Below are 17045 nucleotides of genomic sequence, written 5' to 3' on the forward strand. Positions count from 1 at the left end.
GATCCACATCTCAGTATCTCACTTTCAGTTTAGTTGATCCGAATCGCAAACCACTACAGCAATTGGCAACATTACTATTTCCTCTGTATTTCCTTTCCCCAAACCACAAAGGATACAAATCAGTATGCAAAGTGTTGGACCTTCAAATAAGCAGACTTGAATTCACTGGTAAGCATTAGTAGAACTAATATATTTTTGCATGATCTTAGTGTATATCTACATCACATAGATTCACCCACTCTATCACTACCAATTCTACTATAGAGTAAGAATGGAATGATGCTAATCTATCGAGGGAAAGGATCTGCTCTCATCATCAGTGGTGTTGCTCCTAGGCCAAGTGAGAGAGTCAGATCATTTGCCAATGTTAGAAAGCTAGTAGGAGCATTAGGAGATGATAACACACACACAATGATATGTTTGCTTCACTCAACTTGACATAATATAGCAGCATACAAATACAATGGATCTACAAAGGAGAAGGATATATATATATATATGGACATGGCAAGAGACATGGTTGCTAGCTAGCTAGCTTGTTGTCACAGATTTCGACTACACCCAACAAAGAAGAGGTGGGAGGAGGCGGGGGTGGAAGAAGGCGGCAAAACGGTGAACGCCCGTCATGGCGGTCGGTAGAGCACACGCGAGTACCGAAGATCAAGTGACTCCGCACTCTTCACTTCATCCCACACCAAGGTATCTATTCAGAAGAAAGTTTTTGCAATGGGGTTAGCAGGCAAGCAAAGCAGCAAGACTTCAATCTACAAGAAGGGGAATATAATATTGAATCATGAGGTGGTTATATAGGCAAAGACGACCAGAATCTAAAAGAAGCACATCTTATATCAGACAGACAATGTAAATTTTTCCAAAAAAACAGCTCACACACCAAGCAGCACAAAAAGAAATGGTGTATGATAATGAATAACAATTTCCTCTTCACTTGTTTCCTACCCACCTCAAGATGCATCTAATACAGATGTACCTAGGAGTAGAGCAAGCATCAGTTGAACACAATATAGGATAGGAGTAGAAGTAGCTTGTATAACCAAATTAGCACTGTAAATCCATCATAGATGGCCAACAATTTATCTACAAAAGGCGTCTAATTATAGAACTAGCAAGGAGTAGAGCAAAACCCTAGGAGTATCTTGTACGACCATATTTGCAAGCACTGTAATCTATCATGGATGGCCAACAATTTGCATTTTTTAAGAATTAAGATAAGATGCACACACCAGCTGGTCAAGGCCAAAAATAGTCAGCACTCTTAATAAACCATTTTAAACGACCAATGATCCACCACTCATGATGTAACTGGGTCTACTTCCAAGTGGACGCATGATTCATTTGGTGTATTCATCAATAAAAAATGGCAGCAAAAGCAAGCCTAAGAGCCAAACTTCACACCGAGTTCCCAATCCAAAACCACGCTACAGACTGGAGTATTACATTGATCATCATAACATTCAGAGCATGGCATTGGAATTTAAATCCAAATCGGCATGGCATTGACCTCGTAACATTCAGAGCATGGCAGACGAACAGAGTAACCAACCATTCACTGCAGTTGATCAGACGAACCTAGAGAAAGGGCATGAAAAACAGAGGGGCGATCCCACACGTACCCTTGGAGCTCCGGAGCGTCTTGAGGACGGTCTTGTAGCCGAGCGTGTACTTGCCGCTCTTCATCACCAATTGCAGTTTGTTGTTGATGTTCTGCGTGCTCTTATTCTGCAGTCAGAATCGAATCGAAATCCGTTAGGCTGCGACCACAGCTGCATCGACCCAAGACAGAATCAACTTGGAGCCGAGGAGGGGGGTAGGGCGGGAGGGAGAGGGGGAGGGCTACGGTTTTGTACCGACTTCTTGGTGGGAGCCATGGCGTCCGGCGACCACTTGGCGTCCAAGTCGTACCGCGCCGGGATCCCGGACCAGGTGGGCGGGGACGGCCTCAGCGCTGGCACCGGGGCAGGAGCGGCGGGTGGCGCGGGCGCGGGTGGAGCGGGCGCGGGTGGAGCAGCGCCGGAGTTGGAGCGGCGGGTGGTGCGGGCGGCGGGAGCGGCGGGTGGCGAGGGCGGCCGGCAGGCGACGCGATGGGCGCCGCTGCGGGATGCATCAAGGAAGGAGGAGGTGGTGGCGGAACGGATAGGAGGAGGTGGCGGGACGCGCTGCTGCAGGACATGGAGGAGGTGGCGGGACGCGCCGTTGCAGGACGGGGAGGAGGTGGCGGCGGCGAGGAGATGAGGGAGGAGGAGAGATGGGATGTGAGTTAGGGTTAGTTGGGCTGCGGGTGGGGGTTTGCCTTTTTCATTTGTTTTTTTTCTGTAGATAGATGGAGAGATGGATGGATGGATGGGTGCCATGTCATCGATCCGTGGGAATGGTTCTGATGGGTTCGGAAAACCAGTGATTTAAAAGAGTTTCCAAGTACTAAAAATAGAGGGTTTTGTGAACTAGCTATCAAAAATATTTTGCAAAAGGGTATCACACAAATTTTCACTAGAGTTAGACCACATTTTATGGATAAGGACCAATTTGTACGCATTTATGATCTTTCTTGCTATTTTTAATAATTTTCCGAGTGGCAAAAATGGTTTTTTTGTGAAGAACCTATCAAATATTTTTTGCAAAATTGGACTCCATCAATTTTCTAAAATACTAGTCCATATTTAATATACAATTTACCAAATGGTTGGGTGTCAAAAACTTTGATCCACCTCTCGTGAAAAAGAAAAATTTCTGTCGATTTAGCTGGAAGCGGGTCAAATTTGAACTGCAACTGCCTCATAGTTTGCTCTTTATTTTTTCCAAAAATCATTTTGAGGTACAAAGTATCTATTTCGTCATAGATACTCCAAAATATTTGCAAAAATCGAGCCCTAGCTAGGAACGGTCATACCCGCCGTTTTGACCGCATTTTGAGACGGACATAGAAAATTCAAAAAATTCAAAAAACCTTCTCATTGTTTCATTATATGTGACCAAGTTACCAGGAAAAATAATAAACTTGTAATACGGAAATTATTTTTAAAAAGTGTTCTCACAAATGAGCTATCATGTGTGAAGATCCATGGTTTTCAAGTCAAATGATCAATGTTATGATAGCATTCTTGGCATAGTTTATTAAAATGATCTCATATTGTGCACAAGGGTGCATATTGGAATGGCAAACAATGTTGCCTAAGGAAGTTTTCTTTTTCTTTCCATGAAAAATTCATTTTCCATTTTTCGAGTGCCCGTGAAGGACCTACCATATATTTGTTGCAAAATTGGACCAAATCATTTTTCTAAAGTATTAGACCATATTTAATGTAAAATTTACCAAATGGTTGGGTGTCAAGAGTTTTGATGCACCTCTCGTGAAAAAGACAAATTTTCGCCGATTCAGGTGGAAGCGGGTCAAATTTGAACTGCAGCTGCCTCATAGTGTGTTCTTTATTTTTTCCAAAAATCATTTCTAGGTACAAAAGTATTTGTTTAGTCAGAGAAACACCAAAAGTTTTCCAAGTTTCAACCACTAGCTAGGAAAGGTCATGCCCGTCGTTTTGACCGCGTTTTGAAACGGGCATGAAAAATTCAAAAAAATTGGAAAACCTTCTCATTGTGTCATTATATGTGGCCAACTTACCAGGAAAAATAATAAACTTGTAATATGATAATTATTTTTAAAAAGTGTTCTCAGAAACGAGCTATCATGTGTGGAGATCAATGGTTTTGAAGTCAAATGATCTATCTTATGGCCACATTCATGTCATAGTTTGTTCAAATGATCTCATATTGTGCACAAGGGTGCATATTGGAATGGCAAACGATGTTGCCTAAGGAAGTTTTCATTTTCTTTGGACGAAAAAATCATTTTCCATTTTTCGAGCGCCCAAAATGAGCTTTTTTGTGAACAACCTACCAAATAATTGTTGCAAAATTGTACCAAATCATTTTTCTAAAATACTAGGCCATATTTAATGCACAATTGAGAAAATGGTTGGGTGTCAAAAGTTTTGATCCACCTCTAGTGAAAAAGACAAATTTCCGCCGATTCAGTTGGAAGCGGGTCAAATTTGAACTGCAGCTGCCTCATAGTTTGCTTTTTATTTTTCCCAAAAATTATTTTTAGGTACAAAAGTATCTATTTACTCAGAGAAACACCAAATTTTTTTCCAAGATTCAACAACTAGCTAGGAACGGTCATGCCCGTCGTTTTGACCGCATTTTGAAACGGGCATGAAAAATTCAAAAAATTGGAAAACCTTCGCATTCTGTCATTATATGTGGCCAAGATACCAGCAACAATAATAAACTTGTAATACGATAATTATTTTTTAAAAGTGTTCTCAGAAACGAGCTATCATGTGTGGAGATCAATGGTTTTAAAGTCAAATGATCAATCTTATGGCCACATTCATGGCATAGTTTGTTCAAATGATCTCATATTGTGCACAAGGGTGCATATTGGAATGGAAAACAATGTTGCCTAAGGAAGTTTTCATTTTCTTTGGACGAAAAATAAATTTTCCATTTTTTGAGTGCCCAAAATGACTTTTTTGTGTGAAGGACCTACCATATATTTGTTGCAAAATTGGACCAAATCAATTTTCTAAAATATTAGGCCATATTTAATGCAAAATTGACAAAATGGTAAAGAGTTTTGATCCGCCTCTCATGAAAAAGACAAATTTCCGTCGATTCAACAGGAAATGGGTCAAATTTGAACTGCAGCTGCCTTATAGTTTGCTCTTTATTTTTTTCAAAAGTCATTTCTAGTTACATAAGTATCTATTCAATCATAAATACGTGGTTTTTTGGCGACACATGGAGGTTTGGACGGTCGCCGAGGGCCCCAACTCCAGAGCGCGTAAACTCGCATGCCCGCTGCATGGTCACCGCGTGAGCGTGGCATTGCCATGCGTTCTGGGTGGCCTAGGCATGTCTAGTGGGTTGGGCACTCCCCGGGTAGGTGCTAGAAATAAAATTACAACATAAGATTCTCATGAGGAGAACGAACTATGCCCAAACATGAATTAGCAGCCAAGTGTTTGATTAGCGGTACGGGAAATGCACATGGCCAATAGGCGTGAGTTTTGGCCGAGGATGATCATCCACTAAGAAGACTGTCTTCACAAAATTTCAGCTCAAAAGGAGGAGCCTAGGTGGTACTTGCTTTGCAAAGTACTCCCTCTGTTCCTTTATATTAGGTGCATTTGTTTTTTTGATAAAATTCCACAATGTAAGGTGCATTTGTTCTAATTCCTCGTAATTCCGTTCCTGGCCCATCAGAAATAGGAAAGTATCTCTCACCGGATTGCATGTATCTCTCTTTGTAGAGGAAAAAAAAGGAAACTATCTCTCTCGCAATTGCATGTATCTCTTTCTTTCCTTGCCTAAATGATTTATTTGCCGCTAATCAATGAATTAGACAAGGGTAATTTCGTCCTAAATTGTCTATAGTTGCGTGCCTTGGTCACCGTGCCAAAAATAATACACCTTACATAAAGAAACGGAGGGAGTACCACACTGGACAGAAATATGAATGTTGAAGCTGAGCTCAAAATAATGAATGGATTGAGCTGAAATTTGGTGGAGGATGGTTATTTGGGCATAGGAAAGCGCTGTAGAAAATTGATACCATTTGGACATGCCAAAGTGGTACTTCCTTCACAATGCTCTTCTCTGGACAGAAACTTGGGAAAATTAGTGAGAGAAATTGGATAAATGAAATGAGCTCAAATTTGGTGTAGGTAAGTTACATAGGTATGGTCATGCCCTGGTAAATTTTCAGATCATTTGGGTAAGCCTAGCTAGTACTTACTTCACAAAGCTTCTCTCGAGATGGAAACTTTGGAAATTTTTTGAGGAAGATTTACCAGGAAAATGGAGCTGAATATTATCATCTGGCAATGATTTGGGTACGCAAGAGTTCCCAAAAAGTTTGAGAGTAATAGGAGGGGTCTAGATAACACTTGTTTTGTAATGTGCCAATCTGGCCATAAAATAGAAATTGAACCTGGACTCAGATAGATGATTTGACCGAGCTGCAATTTGGAGGAGGATGATAATTTGGGCATATGAAGGAACTGTATAAATTTCATGTCATTTGGATATATAAAAATGGTACTTCCTTCACAATGCTCTCCACTGAACAGAAAATTGGGAAAATATTGAGGGAAAATGGTTAAATTAAAGGAGCTAAAATTGGTGGAGGGAGACTCTATGGGCAGGCTCATGTCCTGGTAAATTTTCAGCAATTATAAAGCAATATAAAATATAGTTGCTTCACAAACTAAAAATATTACGAGAAACAAAGATTGGATGGTGATCTCTCATGGATTGTTAGATGGGGCTAAACTTTTGTGGAGAGCTATGGTATGTGCATGTAGAATATGTGGCAAAAATTCAACTCATTAGGATATGCATAGCTAGTACTTCTCTCACAAAGGTTCTAGGTGGACAAAAACTTTGGAAATTTGCCGAGGAAGATTTACTGGGCAAATGGAGCTGGATTTTGTCATGAGGCAATGACCTGGATAGGAAAGAGCCCAAAAATTTTGAGGGCAATCAAGAATATATAAATAGCACTTCCTTCACAAAAGTGTTGTTCTGAACAGAATAGGAAAATGAATATTGTTGAATTATTTTTGAACTATGCAAGGAAGGTTTTCTACATATTTGACGAAGATATGACCCAAAGAATTTATGAGATTTTTTGGGAATTTTGGGAATGAAAGAAATATAGGTTGCTTCACAACCTAGGGCAAAAAACTGATGAGGTGACGCCTTGTCATAGCAATCCATCACAATTTACAAGGTTATGACCATCTATACTGGTCGTGATCAACTAGAAATAAGGCAGCGGACCAGTGATGTCTGGTTTATGACCATTTCGTGTAAGGAAATTACGACCTTTTTGACCAAAATGGTCGTTATAGTTTAGGGTTTGGAGCCCCCCGAACAGCTATTGACCAGTTGGTCTCAAATGGTCGTAGATTTATGACCAATACTTCTAGGGTCACTGACAGAAGGTCACAAGTTGACATATTTCTTGTAGTGTCACCATCGTCAAGAAGCGCACGGATGACCTTGTCGTACTTCTCCAACCCACACACCCAGGCTCCTTGTTGCTTGCCACCCTCATCGGCCTCCAAGGTGACGAACTCTTTGAAGCACCGGTGGCCCTGCAGCTGTCGAAGGTCGTGACAAAGAATGTGCACCTCGAGGCCACGCTCGCCGTGCAGCGCCTCGCCATGCAAGAAACCGTCGACTTCCACATCCACGTCTACGAGGAAGTCGTCTACATAGGCCACTATAAGGCCAGCGAGGACAGAAGGACGTTGGCTTTCTTCCACCGGTTGGAATCTTTGGACGCCATTGTTCGGAAGCACATTTACCTGGCCACGAAAGCTGTTGCTACTTAGCCATCGTTCGGTGGGCCGGTGCCTTGAGTCAAGGAGGAGGTCATCGATGGATGCATCTTTCTTCTTGCCTCCTGTAACCAGCACTACATCGCCTCGTGGCCTTAATGTGTTAGTGTATGGTATTTTTATTCCAGTCGTAAATGACATGTGTGATCCCTTGCTCTTATTTGGCGTTAATTATATGTAGTATCACTGTCTTCGTCCTGGTTTACTACTTACATCCTGGTTTATTAGTCCCTTTTGTAATTGATGGTGGCTTGCACTAGTTGGGTGCGTGCGACCTATACCTGTCATCACTTTAGGTCTCCTATTCGAACCGCAACTACGCTTCATAGTACATAATTTTTCACGCATTTTCCTCCTATATGTACTCCTAGGCTATTTCCATGTGCTTCCTTTCGCCGACATGTGGGACATAGAGCATCTGGGTCGTTGTGCATGCACAACTCGGAGCATATGCAACCATGCCGGCGTACTTTACATTTCAGACATGACTTTACATTTTGGATGTAACACATTGAAAAAAATGACCGGACCTAAACCAGTCTAAGGACCTCTTTGATTCGCAGCATACTGAAAACACAGAAGTGGGTAAAGTATGATCACGATGAACCGATAGGAGGAGGAAGAGGAGTAGTACTGTACTTACATGCTAGAGACTGGATTGTAGTAGGAGTACATTGTTTTTATGGCCATATCACCACACTGTTTTCTATGGTCACCTTTGTAGTTTGTGCCAAATTTTGACCAAAGATTTAGCTAACAAAATGTTAATGCATGTCAACAAAAATTATGTCATTGGATTAGTATTTGAACATAGTTTTGAATTTTGGTAACATGCATGAACATTTTTTTAGTTCAATCTATAGTCAAAATTTGACACGAAATACAATGGGGACCAACATACCGCATGATTCTTTGCTCCTTGTTACGCCGCCAACATGTCGGAGAGCCAGCACCCGGGTCGGCGTGTCATGCACAAGTTTAGAGTGGGAACGAAAGGGGGGCATTGAGGGGGTCCTGGACTAAGGGGTCCTCGGGCGTCCGGCCTGTTAGCCATGGGCCGGACTGATGGGCTGTGAAGATACGAAGACCGAAGACTGCACCCGTGTTCGGATGGGACTCTCCTTGGCGTGGAAGGCAAGCTTGGCAATCAAATATGTAGATTCCTTTCTTTGTAACCGACCTTGTGTAACCCTAGATCCTCCTGGTGTCTATATAAACCAGAGGACTAAGTCCGGAGAGAGGATATACTCATTACCATAGTCATACAGGCTAGACTTCTAGGGTTTAGCCATTACGATCTCGTGGTAGATTGATGTCTACTACGCAACCTTCTTCTTGTAGACATTGTTGGGCCTCCAAGTGCAGAGGTTTGTAGGACAGTAGCAAATTTCCCTCAAGTGGATGACCTAAGGTTTATCAATCCGTGGGAGGCGTAGGATGAAGATGGTCTCTCTCAAACAACCCTACAACCAAATAACAAAGAGTCTCTTGTGTCCCCAACACACCCAATACAATGGTAAATTGTATATGTGCACTAGTTCGGCGAAGATATGGTGATACAAGTGCAATATGGATGGTAGATATAGATTTTGTAATCTGAAAATATAAAAACAGCAAGGTAACTAATAATAAAAGTGAGCACGAATGGTATTGCAATGTGTAGAAATAAGGCCTAGGGTTCATACTTTCACTAGTGCAAGTTCTCTCAACAATAATAACATAATTGGATCATATAACTATCCCTCAACATGCAACAAAGAGTCACTCCAAAGTCACTAATAGAGGAGAACAAACGATTATGGTAGGGTACGAAACCACGTCAAAGTTATTCTTTCGGATCGATCTATTCAAGAGTTCGTACTAGAATAACACCTTAAGACACAAATAAACCAAAACCCTAATGTCACCTAGATACTCCAATGTCACCTCAAGTATCCATGGGTATGATTATATGATATGCATCACACAATCTCAGATTCATCTATTCAACCAACACAAAGTACTTCAAAGAGTGCCCCAAAGTTTATACCGGAGAGTCAAGACGAAAATGTGTGCCAACCCCTATGCATAGGTTCATGGGCGGAACCCGCAAGTTGATCACCAAAACATACATCAAGTGAATCACGTGATATCCCATTGTCACCACAGATACGCACGGCAAGACATACATCAAGTGTTCTCAAATCATTAAAGACTCAATCCGATAAGATTACTTCAAAGGGAAAACTCAATCCATTACAAGAGAGTAGAGGGGGAGAAGCAACATTAGATCCAACTATAATAGCAAAGCTCGCGATACATCAAGATCGTATCATCTCAAGAACACGAGAGAGAGAGATCAAACACATAGCTACTGGTACATACCCTCAGCCCCGAGGGTGAACTACTCCCTCCTCGTCATGGAGAGCGTCGGGATGATGAAGATGGCCACCGGTGAGGGATCCCCCCTCCGGCAGGGTGCCGGAACAGGGTCCCGATTGGTTTTTGGTGGCTACAGAGGCTTGCGGCGGTGGAACTCCCGATCTATTCTGTTCCCCGAAGTTTTTAGGGTATATAGGTATATATAGGTGAAAGAAGTACGTCAGGAGAGCCACGAGGGGCCCACGAGGGTGGAGGGCGCGCCCCCTGCCTCGTGGCTCCCTCGTTTCTTTCCTGACGTGCACTCCAAGTTTTTCCGGTTGCTTTCATTCCAAAAATAACTTCTCTAGTTGGTTTCATTCCGTTTCGACTCCGTTTGATATTCCTTTTCTTCGAAACACTGAAACAAGGGAAAAAACAGGAACTGGCACTAGGCTTTGGGTCAATAGGTCCCAATATTGTCCAAAACAGTAGATAATATAGCATGGAGCAATCAAAAATTATAGATACGTTGGAGACGTATCAGCATCCCCAAGCTTAATTCCTGCTCGTCCTCGAGTAGGTAAATGATAAAAAAGATAATTTTTGATGCGGAGTGCTACTTGGCATAATTTCAATGTAATTCTTCTTAATTATGATATGAATATTCAGATCTGAAAGATTCAAGATAAAAGTTCATATTGACATAAGAATAATAATACTTCAAGCATACTAACAAAGCAATCATGTCTTCTCAAAATAACATGGCCAAAGTAAGCTATCCCTACAAAATCATATAGTCTGGCTATGCTCTATCTTCACCACACAAAGTATTTAAATCATGCACAACCCCGATGACAAGCCAAGCAATTGTTTCATAATTTTGATGTTCTCAAACTTTTTCAATCTTCACGCAATACATGAGCGTGAGCCATGGATATAGCACTATAGGTGGAATAGAATGGTGGTTGTGGAGAAGACAAAAAGGGAGAAGCTAGTCTCACATCAACTAGGCGTATCAACGGGCTATGGAGATGCCCATCAATAGATATCAATGTGAGTGAGTAGGGATTGCCATGCAACGGATGCACTAGAGCTATAAGTATATGAAAGCTTAACAAAAGAAACTAAGTGGGTGTGCATCCAACTCGCTTGCTCACGAAGACCTAGGGCATTTTGAGGAAGCCCATCATTGGAATATACAAGCCAAGTTCTATAATGAAAAATTCCCACTAATATATGAAAGTGACAAAATAGGAGACTCTCTATCATGAAGATCATGGTGCTACTTTGAAGCACAAGTGTGGTAAAAGGATAGTAGCATTGCCCCTTCTCTCTTTTTCTCTCATTTTTTTATTTTTTTTGTTTGGGCCTTTCTCTTTTTTATGGCCTCTTTTCTTTTCTCTCTTTTTTTATTTTTTGTCCGAAGTCTCATCCCGACTTGTTGGGGAATCATAGTCTCCATCATCCTTTTCCTCACTTGGGACAATGCTCTAAAAATGAAGATCATCACACTTTTATTTTCTTACAACTCAACAATTACAACTCGATACTTAGAACAAAATATGACTCTATATGAATGCCTCTGGCGGTGTACTGGGATATGCAATGAATCAGGAGTGACATGTATGAAATAATTACGAACGGTGGCTTTGCCACAAATACGATGTCAACTACATGATCATGCTAAGCAATATGACAATGGTGGATCGTGTCATAATAAACGGAACGGTGGAAAGTTGCATGGCAATATATCTCGGAATGGCTATGGAAATGCCATGATAGGTAGGTATGGTGGCAGTTTTGAGGAAGGTTTATGGTGGGTGTATGATACCGGCGAAAGGTGCGCGGTATTAGAGAGGCTAGCAATGGTGGAAGAAGGAAAAGTGCGTATAATCCATGGACTCAACATTAGTCATAAAGAACTCATATACTTATTACAAAAATCTATTATTTATCGAAACAATGTACTACGCGCATGCTCCTAGGGGGATAGATTGGTAGGAAAAGACCATCGCTCGTCCCCAACCGCCACTCATAAGGAAGACAATCAATAAATAAATCATGCTCTGATTTCATCACATAACGGTTCACCATAAGTGCATGCTACGGGAATCACAAACTTTAACACAAGTATCTATCAAATTCAAAACTACTCAACTAGCATGACTCTAATATCACCATCTTTATATCTCAAAACAATTATCAAGCATCAAACTTCTCATAGTATTCAACACACTCATAAGAAAGTTTTTACAAATCTTGAATACCTAGCATATTAAGATTATTTAAGCAAATTACCATGCTATTTAGGACTCTCAAAATAATATAAGTGAAGCATGAGAGTTCATCTATTTCTTAAAAATAAAACTACCACCATGCTCTAAAAGATATAAGTGAAGCACTAGAGCAAACAACAAACTACTCCGAAAGATATAAGTGAAGATCAATGAGTAGTCGAATAATTATGCAACTATGCGAAGACTCTCCCTCATTTAAGAATTTCAGATATTGGTATTTTATTCAAACAGCAAGCAAAGCTAAATAAAATAAAATGACGCTCCAAGCAAAACACATATCATGTGGTGAATAAAAATATAGCTCCAAGTAAAGTTACCGATGAACGAAGACGAAAGAGGGGATGCCTTCCGGGGCATCCCCAAGCTTAGGCTTTTGGTTGTCCTTGAATACTACCTTGGGGTGCCTTGGGCATCCCCAAGATTAGGCTCTTGCCACTCCTTATTCCATAGTCCATCGAATCTTTACCCAAAACTTGAAAACTTCACAACACAAAACTCAACAGAAAACTCGTAAGCTCCGTTAGCGAAAGAAAACAAAACACCACTTCAAGGTACTGTAATGAACTCATTCTTTATTTATATTGGTGTTAAAACTACTGTATTCCAACTTCTCTATGGTTTATAAACTATTTTACTAGCCATAGAGTCATCAAAATAAGCAAACAACACACGAAAAACAGAATCTGTCAAAAACAGAACAGTCTGCAGTAATCTGTAACTAACGCAAACTTATGGACGCAACCTTCTTCTTGTAGACGTTGTTGGGCCTCCAAGTGTAGAGGTTTGTAGGACAGTAGCAAATTTCCCTCAAGTGGATGACCTAAGGTTTATCAATCCGTGGGAGGCGTAGGATGAAGATGGTCTCTCTCAAACAACCCTGCAACCAAATAACAAAGAGTCTCTTGTGTCCCCAACACACCCAATACAATGGTAAATTGTATAGGTGCACTAGTTCGGCGAAGAGATGGTGATACAAGTGCAATATGGATGGTAGATATAGGTTTTTGTAATCTGAAATATAAAAACAGCAAGGTAACTAATAATAAAAGTGAGCACGAACGGTATTGCAATGTGTAGAAATAAGGCCTAGGGTTCATACTTTCACTAGTGCAAGTTTTCTCAACAATAATAACATAATTGGATCATATAACTATCCCTCAACATGCAACAAAGAGTCACTCCAAAGTCACTAATAGAGGAGAACAAACGAAGAGATTATGGTAGGGTACGAAACCACGTCAAAGTTATTCTTTCGGATCGATCTATTCAAGAGTTCGTACTAGAATAACACCTTAAGACACAAATCAACCAAAACCCTAATGTCACCTAGATACTCCAATGTCACCTCAAGTATCCGTGGGTATGATTATACGATATGCATCACACAATCTCAGATTCATCTATTCAACCAACACAAAGAACTTCAAAGAGTGCCCCCAAGTTTATACCGGAGAGTCAAGACGAAAACGTGTGCCAACCCCTATGCATAGGTTCATGGGCGGAACCCGCAAGTTGATCACCAAAACATACATCAAGTGAATCACGTGATATCCCATTGTCACCACAGATACGCACGAGAAGACATACATCAAGTGTTCTCAAATCATTATAGACTCAATCCGATAAGATTACTTCAAAGGGAAAACTCAATCCATTACAAGAGAGTAGAGGGGGAGAAGCAACATAAGATCCAACTATAATAGCAAAGCTCGCGATACATCAAGATCGTATCATCTCAATAACACGAGAGAGAGAGAGATCAAACACATAGCTACTGGTACATACCCTCAGCCCCGAGGGTGAACTACACCCTCCTCGTCATGGAGAGCATCGGGATGATGAAGATGGCCACCGGTGAGGGATCCCCCCTCCGGTAGGGTGCCGGAACAGGGTCCCGATTGTTTTTGGTGGCTATAGAGGTTTGCGGCGGCGGAACTCCCGATCTATTTTGTTCCCCGAAGTTTTTAGGGTATATGGGTATATATAGGTGAAAGAAGTACGTCAGGAGAGCCACGAGGGGCCCACGAGGGTGGAGGGCGCGCCCTAGGGGGTGGGCGCGCCCCCTACCTCGTGGCTCCCTCGTTTCTTTCCTGACGTGCACTCCAAGTTTTTCCGGTTGCATTCCTTCAAAAAATAACTTCTCCAGTTGGTTTCATTCCGTTTCGACTCCATTTGATATTCCTTTTCTTCGAAACACTGAAACAAGGGAAAAAAACAAGAACTGGCACTGGGCTCTGGGTCAATAGGTTAGTCCCAAAAATAATATAAAAGTGGATAATAAAGCCCAATATTGTCCAAAACAGTAGATAATATAGCATGGAGCAATAAAAAATTATAGATACGTTGGAGACGTCTCATAGATCAACTCTTGTAATACTCATATTCATCAAGATCAATCAAGCAGGAAGTAGGGTATTACCTCCATAAAGAGGGCCCGAACCTGGGTAAACATTGTGTCCCCTGTCAACTGTTACCATCGACCTTAAACGCACAGTTCGGGACCCCCTACCCGAGATCCACCGGTTTTGACACCGACATTGGTGCTTTCATTGAGAGTTCCACTGTGCCGTCGCCAACAAGATCGATGGCTCGCCTTGTTCTCAAGGACAATATCACCGCCGGAGGAGCACTGGCCCCAGGCCAAACCCTCCGGCTAGGCGGCTTTACCATGACCGCCCATTCGGTTGTTAAACTGGCGATGACCTCCCGGGTCATCAAAATCCCCTTCGTATCTACTCCAAACACTCCAAGCAGATGGATCCAATAGAGCTTTCATCTTTAAACGAGCTCCTCGATCGCATCGCCGCCCTGGGAGTCGCTACAGACTACGATCGAATTGGGCTTAAACCCAATCAGAGAGAAATCAAATCTCCACCGATCACCCACCAGATAGCGGTAGTTGAGGAGCAAAACGACGACTCTTCCCCCATACTAAGGACAGACTATATCCGAATATCCAGTTTCGAAGAGCCGGACACCCACCTGCGAGGAGATGTACCCTGCCATCCGAACATAGAATCGGACGACGGGCCTGAGAAATCGATGGATATCTCGGAGCCCGATCTTTTAAGTTCGGAAGACCTTCAGACACCGGATCCAAAATTGGGCCAGGGCTCGGATTCAAATCCACCCACTCACCCAAATATAAGCGCTGTCATGAGCATACAATGCAGTCTCAGGAAACGGTCCACAACTTCTGGGCCAGATTCCTTCTTGTCAAAGACAAGATTAAAGATTGCCGCGACGAGGAAGCGATCTCAGCGTTCCGTAATAATTGCATGGACGAAGGAATCCTCAACGCCATCAACCGCCGTCGCATATGGCACTTCGCTGACTTGGCAACTATCGTATAGAAGTACAGCGCAATGGAAAGCGCCTGGAAAACTCAGGCAGCCCGTTGGGACCATCGGTCCCCACTCAACCCCTCATTCAGGCAAAAAGGGCGCACCCTTGTAACACGCTCGGTCCAATAGTAAAGAAACATAAGTCCATTATGGGGCGCGGAACCGTTCTGGAAAGATGGCTCGATGGGCCATGCAAAATACACGCAACACCGGATGACATACCAACACATAGCCTTAGAGCATGTTGATACTCCGGCAAGTGGCCAAGAGCGGCGAGGATATCCTCACCAAGAATACCCCAGAACAACACCCCCCAGAAGACGACGACCCCAAGGTACTGACGGTCTTCGAGACATTCGCTTCAAACAATAGGCGCAAAAGGGCACTCTGCGGACTCGCCGAGGTCTGTCAAATAGCAGCAATAAACCCTTGGAACGACACGGCTATAAATTTTAATGCCGGTGACAGTCCGAGCACCAGCCGCCTTGGTCCTCAGTCCAATCGTGGACGGCTTTCGGCTCACCAAGGTCCTCATGGACGGTAGCAGCGGACTAAACCTCATATATGACGATACACTCCACAAGATGGAGATAGACAAGAGCCGCATCGAGCAAAGCAGCACGACCTTTCGAGGAATCATTCCCAGTTGGGAGGCGCGGTGTGTGGGAAAAATAACACTCGACGTGGTATTCGTCACGCCGGAGAATTATCGGTCCGAAGAAATAACCTTCCAAGTGGCCCCTTTCAACAATGGATACATGAAGCTTCCAAGTTGTACCTCATTACGGGTACATGAAGCTTAAGATGCCCGGGCCCAACGGTATAATCACTCTCGCCAGTGACCCGGACATAGCAGTCCGCGCCGAAAATAAAACCGCATCCCTGGCCCTTGAGGCATTATCTGAAGCCCTCACGGCCGAAGAGTTAACCGCACTGCGCTCCACGGTGGACAGGGACAATGTGATCTTAGACAACCGCCCCAAATCCACCTCCTTCAAGCCAGCGGAAGAAATAGTCAAATTCCAGGTCCATCCAATGGACCCCAAGAAGACAACATCTATTGGGACACAACTAGACCCAACGGTCGATGCCGCGCTACGGGACTTTCTTCGCGAAAACTGAGATATATTCGCCTGGCACCCTTCTCACATGCCAGGAATCCTGCGCAAGCTGGCCGAACACAACCTCAACATATTAAAGGGATATAAACCGGTCAAACAAACACTGCGGCGCTTTTCCAAACCCAAATGCCAAGCCATGGGAGAGGAGCTAGCCAAACTAATCAAGGCCGGATTCATTAGAGAAATAAAACATTCGGACTGGCTGGCAAACCTGGTGATGGTACCAAAAAAGGATAAATCCTGGCGCCTGTGCGTCGATTTTAAAGACCTCAATAAGGCTTTCCCTAAGGATCCCTTCCCCCTCCCCCGCATTGATCAAATCATCGACGCTACCGGAGGACAGGATTCACTGTGTTTCCTCGACGCATATTCCGGATACCATCAAATCAAAATGAAGGAACCCGACCAAGCTGCAACAACATTCATCACCCCATATGGGCCATTCTGGTTCAACACCATGCCCTTCGGGCTCAAGAACGCCAGCGCCACCTACCAACGCATGATCCAAACATGCCTGGAGAA

The sequence above is a fragment of the Aegilops tauschii genome, chromosome 1 (genome assembly GCF_002575655.3).
Source record: "Aegilops tauschii subsp. strangulata cultivar AL8/78 chromosome 1, Aet v6.0, whole genome shotgun sequence".
NCBI classification, from domain to species: domain Eukaryota; kingdom Viridiplantae; phylum Streptophyta; class Magnoliopsida; order Poales; family Poaceae; genus Aegilops; species Aegilops tauschii.